We start from the raw sequence: 12,235 nt of genomic DNA on the forward strand, positions 1-12,235 counted from the left end.
CCAGTGTTGGAGCATTCACAGCTTCTGGAGGCAGGTTGTTCCACTGGTTAATTGTTCTAACTGTCAGGAAGTTTCTCCTTAGTTCTAGGTTGCTTCTCTCCTTGATTAGTTTCCATCCGTTGCTTCTTGTCCTGCCTTCAGGCGCTTTGGAGAATAGCTTGACTCCCTCTTCTTTGGGGCAGCCCCTGAGATACTGGAAGACTGCTATCATGTTCCCCCTCATCCTTCTCTTCGTTAAACTAGACATCCCCAATTCCAGTCACCGTTCCTTATATGCTTTAGCCTCCAGTCCCCTAATCATCTTTGTTGCTCTTCTCTGTACTCTTTCTAGAGTCTCAACATCTTTTTTACATCGTGGTGACCAAAAGTGGATGCAGTATTCCAAGTGTGGCCTTACCAAGGCATTGTAGAGTGGTATTAATACTTCGCATGATCTTGATTCTATCCCTCTGTTCATGCAGCCTAGCACTATGTTGGCTTTTTTGGCAGCTGCAGCACACTATCCAAGGACTGCTGAAAAATTCAAAATCTAACCGTCCCAATTTGTGATAGTTTGGAATTCCAAAACCCAGGAAGAAATTTGAAAAACGTCAGATGGATTTGTAATTCTTAAGGAACAGAATCAACTGTTTGTTTTAGCCATTCAAACGGAGTCTAGAAGGTCAGACTAGCTTAAAGATTTAGGAGGAAACATCATGAGGGTTAACAAAATGGAAAGAACTGGAGTCAATGATAGATTCCAGATGTGGAGGTAAGTACAGCAAGGATATCTTTCTCCAACAACTTCGTGCATACAATGGACCACTGTAAACACCAGATTTCCTTAACTGGAAGTTCTTTAGGATGTCACGGCATCTACTAAGCTTCCATTTCCTCCTTCTAATCTATTCAGCCACCCGTACGTTCAAAGCACAAGTATTTTAATAGGGACCCATATTCCATGCTTACGTCCTTCTTTTCTTCAGCGTCATCGACCTTCTTGCTGCTAGTCAGTTCTGGTAAATGAGTATATGGCATGTTCTTTGAGAAGGAAATACCAAAATGGCTTCCTCTGTATTGTTTGAATAGGCCTGGCTACCAAGAGGGCCCCTTCGAGTAGAATTAGTGAAGGCCTGTTGGTCATCATCAATATAGGCCTTGATGGGCATCACTAGGAAGAGGAGGTCCACCTATGAGGTGCTTTGGAGCAACAGATGGAGGAAGAAGCAACAGATGGAAACTAATCAAGGAGAGGAACAATCTAGAGCTGATAGTGAGGACAGTTAATCAAGACCTTGGAGGTCTTGTAGTCCAACCCCCTCCTCAAGCAGGAGGCCACACTTGGAATACTGCATCCAGTTTTGGTCACCACAATGTAAAAAAGATGTTGAGACTCTAGAAAGAGTACAGAGAAGAGCAACAAAGATGATCAGGGGACTGGAGGCTAAAACTTATTAAGAACGGTTGCTGGAATTGGGTATGTCTAGTTTAACGAAGAGAAGGATGAGGGGGGACATGATAGCAGTGTTCCAATATCTCAGGGGCTTCCCCAAAGAAGAGGGAGTCAAGTTATTCTCCAAAGCACCTGAAGACAGGACAAAGAAGCAATGGATGGAAATTAATCAAGGAGAGAAGCAACCTAGAACTAAGGAGAAACCTCCTGACAGTTAGAACAATTAACCAGTGGAACAACCTGCCTCCAGAAGCGGTGAATGCTCCAACACTGGAAGTTTTTAAGAAGAGACTGGACAGCCATTGGTCTGAAATGGTATAGGGTTTCCTGCCTGAGCAGGGGGTTGGACTTGATGACCTCCAAGGTCCCTTCCAACTTTATATTATTATTATTATTATTATTATTATTATTATTATTATCATCATCATCATCATCATCATCATCATCATCATCATCATCATCATCATCATCTTATACCATTCCAGACAAATGGTTGTCTAATCTTTTCTTGAAAACCTCCACTGATGGAGCACCCACAGCTTCTGGGGCCAAGTCATTCTGCTGGTTAATTGTCCTCCCTGTCAGGAAGTTTCTCCTTCATTCCAGGTTGCTTCTCTCCTTGATAAGTTTCCATCCATTGTTTCTTGTCTTGCCTTCTGGTGCTTTGGAAAATAAGCTGTGTTGGTGGCATCTCAGCTATTGTGTTGGTGGCATCTCAGCTATTGTCTTGAGATGTACAAATCAGACTATCACAATAAACTATAATACTTTGGGTTAGTTGGAATTCCATTTCAGCATCGCATGTTATGTGAACAGAGAAAAGGTGTTTTACAAGATAATTAATTCAAACACAGTGTGTGAATTAAAGTTGCCACAATGTCTGTCAGGATTTCCCAACCTTGGCAACTTTAAGATAAGTGGACCAACTCCCAGAATTTCCCAGCTAGCATGACTGGCTGTGGGATTCTGGGAACCGAAGTGTGCATGTCTCAAGTAGGTGATACTAGAATGATCTCAATGGTATAAAATTTCAAATATTTTGGTTTGCTGGAAGGCTGTATGGTAAGAAGGATGAACCAACATGCACCATCAATGAATCAATGTATGTATCGTCCTTTGCTCGCTTAAAATGTTCCAGGTTTGCAAATATCTCCTGACATCAGTCAAAATGCTAAGAAATATAAAAGAAAATGCAGAACAGCTAAAATCCATTAGAAGCAATAACTGAAAACGGTGACTCCATCTTCAAAAGCCTGGTTGAAGAGAAAAAATGTTGGTTCTTTCCCGATGGTGGAAAGAAGGATACCAAACCCAACTCTGAGAAGATGAGGGGAGGGGAGGGGAGGGGGAGGGGGAGGGGAGGAGAGGAGGGGAGGGGAGGAGAGGAGGAGAGGAGAGGAGAGGAGAGGAGAGGAGAGGAGATGAACAAAGATGATTAGGGGACTGGAGGCTAAAACATATAAGAAACAGTTGCTGGAATTGGGAATGTCTAGTTTAATGAAGAGAAGGATGAGGGGGGGACAGTCTTCCAATATCTCAGGGGCTGCCCCAAAGAAGAGGGAGTCAAGCTATTCTCCAAAGCGCCTGAAGGCCAGACAAGAAGCAATGGATGGAAACAAATCAAGGAGAGAAGCAACCTGAACTGAGGAGAAATTTTCTGACAGGGAGAACAATTAACCAGTGGAACAACCTGCCTCCAGAAGCGGCGAATGCTCCAACACTGGAAGTTTTTAAGAAGAGACTGGACAGCCATTTGTCTGAAACGGTACAGGGTTTCCTGCCTGAGCAGGGGATTGGACTAGATGACCTCCAAGGTCCCTTCCAACTCTATTATTATTATTGTTATGAGTTGGATTTATCTTCTGATGATGCCCGTACTTATCACATGCTCTTTTGACCAGCTTGGCCAACATCCCAAAGAAGAAACACAGCCCACTTAGATACTATCAAGCTGCAAAATAGATCAGCAGGAAAGATTGAGGTATCTTAATATTTCAGGACTAGAAAGAAGCAACAATCCATTGCTTCCATGGAGGATTATTTATAGCAGTTCTCTCACGTGGGTTAGTATTCCTGCCAAGAATGATATAATTGGTGGTCTAAAGAAGTAGAAGCCTCCTTTTTTCTGTATTAAGCAAAAAAATGTACATACAGAATCACTTATGGGCAGCTCCATTTCCCTGAACTATTAAGAGGAGATGCTGAAACAGCATTCCTGATAAATCTGAAACACATTTGTGAGCTGTAGGAATTTGAGCAGAAGACACCTAAACAGAAGCTGTGAAAGATTAGATAGCCACTTTATCTCAATTGTTTGGTGAAATAGTAAATAAATGTAAGGAATCCTGAATCCTGTTTCTGTCTAAGAGGTTAGGCTTCTTGGCCCACCCCCAAGAGGTTTATTCTACTTCAGCCATGTATTAGCAAAACATGTCCAAACGATACAAAGATCACGTCCTACTTACCAGTCTGGTTCTTACTGAATGTTTGGCAAGCCTTAGAAGATTTCCACCTATCTAACTCAAAATGGGCAACCATTTCTAAGTGGTCCATGAAGGTCCCTCAAGACATGAAGATGAATCCTATAGAGCAGTGGTGGCGAACCTATGGCACGCGTGCCAGAGGCGGCACTCAGAGCCCTCTCTGTTGGCACATGCGCCACCGCCGCCAGCAGCAGGTCCGTCAGGTTGCCACCGCCACCCGGAGCAGGAGCCCCGCCCAGCACAAAAGGAGATGAAGCGGCCGACGAGCAAGCTTGAGTAGAGATGGTAGAGCAGAGGTCACCAACCATTGTCGATTGGTGGACTGGAAGAAAAGGGAGGGGGAAGCATTTTACATGCGTGCATGCACACACGGGGCTGTAAATGGATACTCACTAGCCCTGCCCCGTTCTTGTGTGGTGCAGCACCTTGTATCTGCACCCCGTGGTGCGGCAGCAGCCATTTTTGCACCTTGCAGCATGGTGGCCCATTTTTGCACCCCCAGTTTTTGCGTGCCAGAGGCGGCACTCAGAGGCCCCTCCCTGTAAATGGATACTCACTAGCCCTGCCCCGTTCTTGCGTGGTGCAGCGCCTTGTATCCGTACCCCGTGGTGCGGTAGCAGCCATTTTTGCGCCTTGCAGCATGGTGGCCCATTTTTGCGCCCCCGGTTTTTGCGTGCCAGAGGCGGCACTCAGAAGCGTCTCCCTGCCCCCCCCCGAGGGCACCACAATGCTGATGGGCCCTGGCACTTTGCAATAAATAAGTAGGGTTTGGGTTGCAGTTTGGGCACTCAGTCTCTAAAAGGTTCGCCATCGCTGCTATAGAGCAGTGTTTCTCAATCGCAGTGCCTTGAAGACATGTGGACTTCAACTCCCAGAATTCCTCAATCAACAAGCAGGCTGGGGAATTCTGGGAGTTGAAGTCCACGTATGTTCAAGGTGCTGAGGTAGAGAAATACGATATAGAGACAAGCAAAGAGAACATGAGTGTTTCGTTTTTCATAAAGCTATCATTTTAGCCATTGTCTATCCACTGCAGGATGAAGGCCTCTTCCGCTTGTTTCTAACCCATACGGTCCTGAGCCTTCCTTTGCCAGTTGGGCCCACGATACTTGCTGATGTCGTTTCTCCATCTTGTTTTAGGTCTCTTCCGTAGACGCTTTATAATCAATTGGGATCCATTCTAGGACTGCCTTGCTCCATCTGTCATCAGTTCTTCTACTTCCTAAAGTAGATTGTCATATATCTGCTATGGGCTTATATATTCTCCCTTCTCTTTATTTTATTTTATTTTATTTATTTTATTTTATTTTATTTTATTTTATTTTATTTTATTTTATTTTATTTTATTATTTTATTTTATTTTATTTTATTTTATTTTATTTTATTATTTTATTTTATTTCTTGAATTTATTTGCCATCCATCTCATAGCAAACAGTATTTTAATAATAAAAATATTAAAAACCTAACAATTAAATGTCTTTAAAAGATATTATCCCAGTTGCAATGTGAAAGTTGGACCATAAGAAAGGCTGAGCGCCAAAGAATGGAGGCCTTTGAACTATGGTGCTGGAGAAGACTCCTGCGAGTCCCCTGGACTGCAAGGCGATCAAACCGGTCAGTCCTAGAGAAGATCAACCCTGACTGCTCTTTAGAAGGCCAGATCCTGAAGCTGAAACTCAAGTACTTTGGCCACCTAATGAGAAGGAAGGACTCACTGGAGAAGAGCCTAATGCTGGGAAAGATGGAGGGCAAGAGAAGAAGGGGACGACAGAGAATGAGGTGGCTGGACGGAGTCACTGAAGCAGCAGGCGTGAGCTTAAATGGGCTCCAGAAGATGGTAGAGGACAGGAAGGCCTGGAGGAACGTTGTCCATGGGGTCGCGATGGGTCGGACACGACTTTGCAACTAACAACAATCTTCTGTGTAGGCTGTAGAATTTGGCTCTGAGACATGGACCAACCAATATTATCTCTGTCATCCAAGATCAGCAGGAGGGGGGGTTGTTTTGGGGGGTTTTTTTAACTGAATTTTATATTAGTCTATCAGAAAGGAGGGAAGCATGTAAAGCAATTAAATAGTAACAATAATATAGTTGGAAGGGATCTTGGAGGTCATCTAGTCCAACCTCCTGCTCTCACAAGAGACCTATACTATTTCTGATAAATGGCCATCCAGTCTCTTCTTAAAAACCTCCAGTGATGAAGCACCCACAACTTCTGGGGGCCAGTCGTTCTACTGATCAATTGTTCTAACTGTCAGGAAGTTTCTCCTTAGTTCCAGGTTGCTTCTCTCCTTGATTAGTTTCCATCCATTGTTTCTTCAGGGGCTTAGGTAAATAAGTTGGCCCTTTCATTTATGGAAGTTCTCATTCAATGACATAGGATAGAGTTTTCTGATCCTGGTTGTAGAAAGATCTCATCCCCACAAAAGTCTTCTAGAAATTAGATTATTAAGTTCTTCTAGAAAGACAATGTTACAGGTAGTCCTCAGGATACCAGCACATCTGAGTATCAGGGAAATTAAGTTTTTCATTAATTGCTATTAGCAAAAAAAAAATCTCTGATATATATTGATCTCATGAGTAGCTTCTGAAAGCCTTGAAATATAGAAAAAATAAATAAATGAGTGGTTTTTCTTGCTCAAAGTATTGTTTGGCCCATCCTAGAGGTTACATAGAATTTCTCTTAAATTTATCAGAATAACAGAGTTGGAAGGGACCTTGGAGGTCTTCTAGTCCAACCCCCTGCTCCAGCAGGAAACCTATACAATTTCAGACAAACGGCTGTCCAATCTTTTAGAAACTTCCAGTGTTGGAGCTTTCACCGCTTCTGGAGGCAGGCTGTTCCACTGGTTAATTGTTCTAACTGCCAGGAAGTTTCTCCTTAGTTCTAGGTTGCTTCTCTCCTTGATTAGTTTCCATCCATTGCTTCTTGTCCTGCCTTCGGGCGCTTTGGAGAATAGCTTGACTCCCTCTTCTTTGGGGCAGCCCCTGAGATTATCACAAATACATCAGACTTTTTAAAAAGACAGTGGAAAACCTGTACTTTTAAACTTGCAAGTTTCTGTTAATGCAGCCCTGCAATAAAGTAGAATTAGCTTATCTTGCTGTGTTTCCCATTTGGTCTACCTGAGAAGACTGACATTCCTGACATAATGGGCTTCTTCGCTGCCAGAGATCCGCAATAAAATTATCCCTGCCACACCGTTGTGTCAACATGCAGGAAATCATTCTATTAAAAGGCAATAAAATCAGGTTTACTAATGTCCCTGAATAGCCTTAACCTTGACCTCATTTTTATAGGGAAGTTTGTGGATTTGCTGCAGAAGATACATCTGGTTTGATGATGCTTTTGGGGGGAGAAAAGGAGATTTCCTTCTTCTTGGACTAGCAATCAATAAAAAAATAGTAGAATAATATTCACAGAGTCAGATAGCAATAGGTGGGATCCCCAATATCCTGGATTTATGGGGTCTGGCTTGCAAGCGATCCTGAGTCTTTGAAACTCAAGAGGTGGAGAGCTGGATCCAGAAGCCGATGGCTGTTGGATCATCTGAAGCTTCAAAACTGGTGAATTCTCTTCTTCAAGCTGTAAACAAAACGCTTTGTTCCAAATATCCACCTAGTAGGACAGCCAGAATCTTGCTGGATAACAACTTCAATCTGCTTCAAGCCTGGACACAAGAATTTTCCTCTAGTGCTGGAGTCCCCAGCCCCTGGACCACGGCCCATTTGGAACCAGGCCACACAAGTAATGGATGAGACCACACAGCAGGCATTCCCGTAGGAAGCTCCGTTTGTACTAGCGGCAGACACACCCGTAAATCGCTCACTGATCAAACAGAGAAGCAATCTGGAATTAAGGAAAAACTTCCTGACAGTCAGGACAATCAACCAGTGGAACAGCTTGCCTCCAGAAATCGTGGGCGCTCCATCACTGGAGGTTTTTAAGAAGAGACTGGACAGCCACTTGTCTGAGATGGTATAGGTTCTCCCAGTGCTTTTTTATTTAATAAAAAAAAAAGATGCTGGAACTCACACACATCATACAACCCGCCTTGCCTACCCTTCAAGGTTCCATCCAAAAAAGGTGCCGGAACTCCGTTCTGGGCATTCTATGACAAAAAAAGCCCTGGGTTCTCCTGCTTAAGTGGGGGGCTGGACTAGAAGACCACCAAGGTCCCTTCCAACTCTGTTATTCTATTCTATTCTATTCTATTCTATTCTATTCTATTCTATTCTATTCTATTCTATTCTATATTCTGTTCTATTCTATATTCTCTATTTTCTATTTTCTATTTTCTATTCTATATTCTGTATATTCTATTCTAAATTCTATTCTGTTCTGTTCTATTTTATTCTATATTCTGTATTTTCTATTCTATTCTATTCTATATTCTGTTCTATTATATTCTACTATATTCTGTATTTTCTATTCTATATTCTATTCTATGTTCTGTATATTCTATTCTAAATTCTATTCTGTTCTGTTGTTCTGTTTTATTCTATATTCTGTATTTTCTATTCTATTCTATTCTGTATTTTCTGTTCTGTTCTGTTCTGTTTTATTTTATTCCAAATGGAGCTGCGCATCTAAGCATGTGCGCCCGCTGCTTGCACAGAATCATCCTCTCTTCCCCTCCCCCTCCTCCATTGGTCTGCAAAGCTGGAAAGGTTGGAGACCCCTGCTCTACTGCTCCTCCAGAGTGTTGCAACATTCCCTGCTTTGCAGCTGAACCAAAAGGAGTCAATCTACCCCTTAAGACCTGGTCAATAGAATTAGAATTCAAATGGCAGGTGCGCTAGTCTCCTCCACAAATGAGGAAAGTTCTTCCCTTTGGAATAAACCCCAAGGATAAAACACTCAGACACAAAATGAGCAGTGTGGTATATATCAGGGATTTTCAACCAGTGGGACGGGTACCACCTGTGGTACATTGGCACCTGGCAGGTGGTACGTGACCATCCTAGAAAAGGGGTAGCGGGGGAGGGGAATGAGCTGAACCGGTGGCAGCACCGCACAAGCCTGAGCAAGAGACGGCTGGAGCTGCAGGGTGTCAGGGCTCAGTGGAAGTGCCAGGATCAGCGCCAGGGTCCAGCTGGAAAGCAGCACTGATCCTGGTGCTTCTGCTGAGCCCAGAAGAAGTGCCGATCAGCTGGAATGTTGCAGCATCTCCAGGGTCTTGTGATTTACATTCAGATGCTTGGCAACTGATTCATATTTATGACGGTCACAGTGTCCCAGGGTCATGTGAAGGGACCAAAACCTGCTGCAATTACCCAGCAGACCGGGGGGATAAAAACCAAACACCCCCCACCCCACCCCCGCTGCCAATCCTCAACAGAAATGCTCACAACAATGGAAACCTCAGACAGGAGGAAGAGTGCCACTGGGCGGGCAGGCAGGTGTCTTGCTTGGCTGTGCCTTGGGGGGCACTTTTTCAGTGCCATTGTACCTTCGAACAGTCACTAAGCGAATTGTTGTAAGTCGAGGGCTACCTGTACTTTATCACTTTTTTCCTTTTTTTTTTTTTGGGTCATCAGGTTTTTGACACCTTGCTAGGCGACTGGTGGTACTTGGATATTGTCATATCCTAAAAATGGTACAATGGGTGAAAAGGTTGAAAAGCCCTGGTATATATGCAGTACAGTGCAGTGAGACATGTGCAGATTTATACATTGGGGAAACAAAACAACCAGTTCACAACATAGGAGAACAAACCCATCAGGAGAACATTCAGCACACTATCTGCATTTGAAAGACCAAGGCCGCTCTTTAGAAGACAGCAAAGTCCACATTTTGGACAGAGAGGACCGCTGGTTTGAAAGAGGGGTCAACGAGGCCATCTAGGTCAAAATTGAACAGCCTTCTCTCAACAGAGGGGGAGGTATAGGACAACACCTATCTCCTGTCTACAACACAGTCCTTTCAGCAGTAACAAAAAGATTCCACACCCATTTGCACTCTGCATCAGGTGACTCTGAGGGCACAGGTAAGCCTCCAAGTGATCTCAACAACTCTCAGAAAGAGTACTAACGACCAGATGACTGTGAGGAATGTAAGTCCTTCCATCCTCCACCATTCAGTCCGAACTGAAGAAGCTTCTTGAATGAGAAGCGAAACGTCTTCAAGGAAAAACAAAGGAAGTCCAGTTGCCTCTTGAAAAACCACCTTTGGGCCCTCTTTGGGATGAAGCTGTGGTGCTGCAAAACAGACCCCAGGGAGTTTCTGTATGCAACGCCATCATGTATGGACTATATAATTAGTCTACCTTTAAATCTGTAAATAGAGTAAACAGTTTCATATTGGCTCGTGGAGAATGTGATTGAGCTTTTTAACATTTTTTTCCATACGTCAAAGAAATAGACAAATAAACGTCTTCAGAATTATGAGATTGAGACAGGTCAACCAGCCCAAGAGCTTAACCAGATCAAAGAAGGAATCAATGATCAGCACGAGATAGGCCAGGTCAAGGAAGGGACCACAAGGGGATCTCCAGAAATGCTATTTCGACCTTGTAGGGCAGTGTTTTACAAAGTCGGCCCTTTTAGAATGTGTGGGCTTCAACTTCCAGAATTCTCTAGCCAGCATATTATATATATAATCTTTCTCAATCTCTCTCTCTCTCTCTCTCTCTCTCTCTCTCTCTCTCTCTCTCTCTCTATATATATATATATATATATATATATATATATATATATATATATATATATATAGATCAAGATCTAGATCTAGATCTAGATTGAGAGAGAGAGAGAGAGAGAGAGAGAGATGGATATGGATATAGATTTAGATTTAGATTTAGATGTAGATATAGATATAGATATAGATATAGATATAGATATAGATATAGATATAGATAGATATATAATATTTATCAATCATATGTGCATGTATATATATTTGGATATATATTTTATATATATAAATATATTGATAAAATATTTATCAATCTCTCTTGTTCTCTCTCTGGGGGGAAGGAAGAGAAGGAGGAGGAGAAGAAGGAAGGAAGGAGAGGGAGGAGGAGGAGAAAGAAGTGGTATAGATGATGGAGAAGAAAGGGAAGAAGGAGGAGGAGGAGGAGGAGGAGGAGGAGGAGGAGGAAATAAAAGGGGGGGAGAGAAGGAGGCCATTACGAGCAATTAAGGTCAGGAGAACTGCTAGTGCAGGAATTCAAATACATTCGCAAATGATGCCAAACAATGACCAAAAAAACAGGAAGCCCGTTTTGACATCGGTAGAAAATTTTATTTTTTTAAAAAAGGCCATCTGTTTCAGTGCAGCTTCATACATTCGTACTGTCAGTCAGTGATGGATAGTGTTCTCAAAAACATGTTTTTATCATCATTATTATTTTATCCAAATCCACCTCCAAATGTCTTGGGGAAACTAGATTGGACGGATGGGGCGTGTCCTTTTCTGTTCCAGGTCATTTCGAATGAGGGGATAACCTTTCCCAGAAAGTTCAGCAAGCAGAGAGCCTTTAGGATCTTTGCCAGAGGACTATTAACTTCAGGATCTCTGCAGCATCACGAAAGCTGCATGGACCAAAAATGGCGTCCCGTGCATTTATTTCCTTGTTGGTTTTTTTTATTTTACTGGGATTCCCCACTCTGTCAAGTCATCCTCTGGGAGCAGCTGGTAACAGTCAAACCCAACATATTTATAAATTAAACCTTAAAAGAACATGAAGATGGATCACGTGAAGTGTTAATACCACTTTACAATGCCTTGGTAAGGCCACACTTGGAATACTGCATCCAGTTTTGGTCACCACGATGTAAAAAAGATGCTGAGACTCTGGAAAGAATGCAGGGAAGAATAACTAGGATGATTAAAGACCCAGAGACTAAAACATATAAGGAACGGCTGCTGGAATTGGGGATGTCTAGTTTAATGAAGAGAAGGATGAGGGGGGACATGACAGCAGAGTTCCAGTATCTCAGGGGCTGCCCCAAAGAAGAGGGAGTCAAGCTATTCTCCAAAGCGCCTGAAGCCAGGACAAGAAGCAACGGGTAGAAACTCATCAAGGAGAGAAGCAACCTAGAACTAAGGAGAAACTTCCTGACAGTTAGAACAATTAACCAGTGGAACAACCTGCCTCCAGAAGCGGTGAATGCTCCAACACTGGAAGTTTTTAAGAAGAGACTGGACAGCCATTTGTCTGAAATGGTGTAGGGTTTCCTGCCTGAGCAGGGGGTTGGACTAGATGACCTCCAAGATCCCTTCCAACTTTATTATTATTATTATTATTATTATTATTATTATTATTATTATTATTATTATTATTATTATTATTATTATTATTATTATTATTATT

The sequence above is a fragment of the Protobothrops mucrosquamatus genome, unplaced genomic scaffold (assembly GCF_001527695.2).
Source record: "Protobothrops mucrosquamatus isolate PMUCROS unplaced genomic scaffold, P.Mucros_1.0 scaffold81, whole genome shotgun sequence".
Taxonomy (NCBI): domain Eukaryota; kingdom Metazoa; phylum Chordata; class Lepidosauria; order Squamata; family Viperidae; genus Protobothrops; species Protobothrops mucrosquamatus.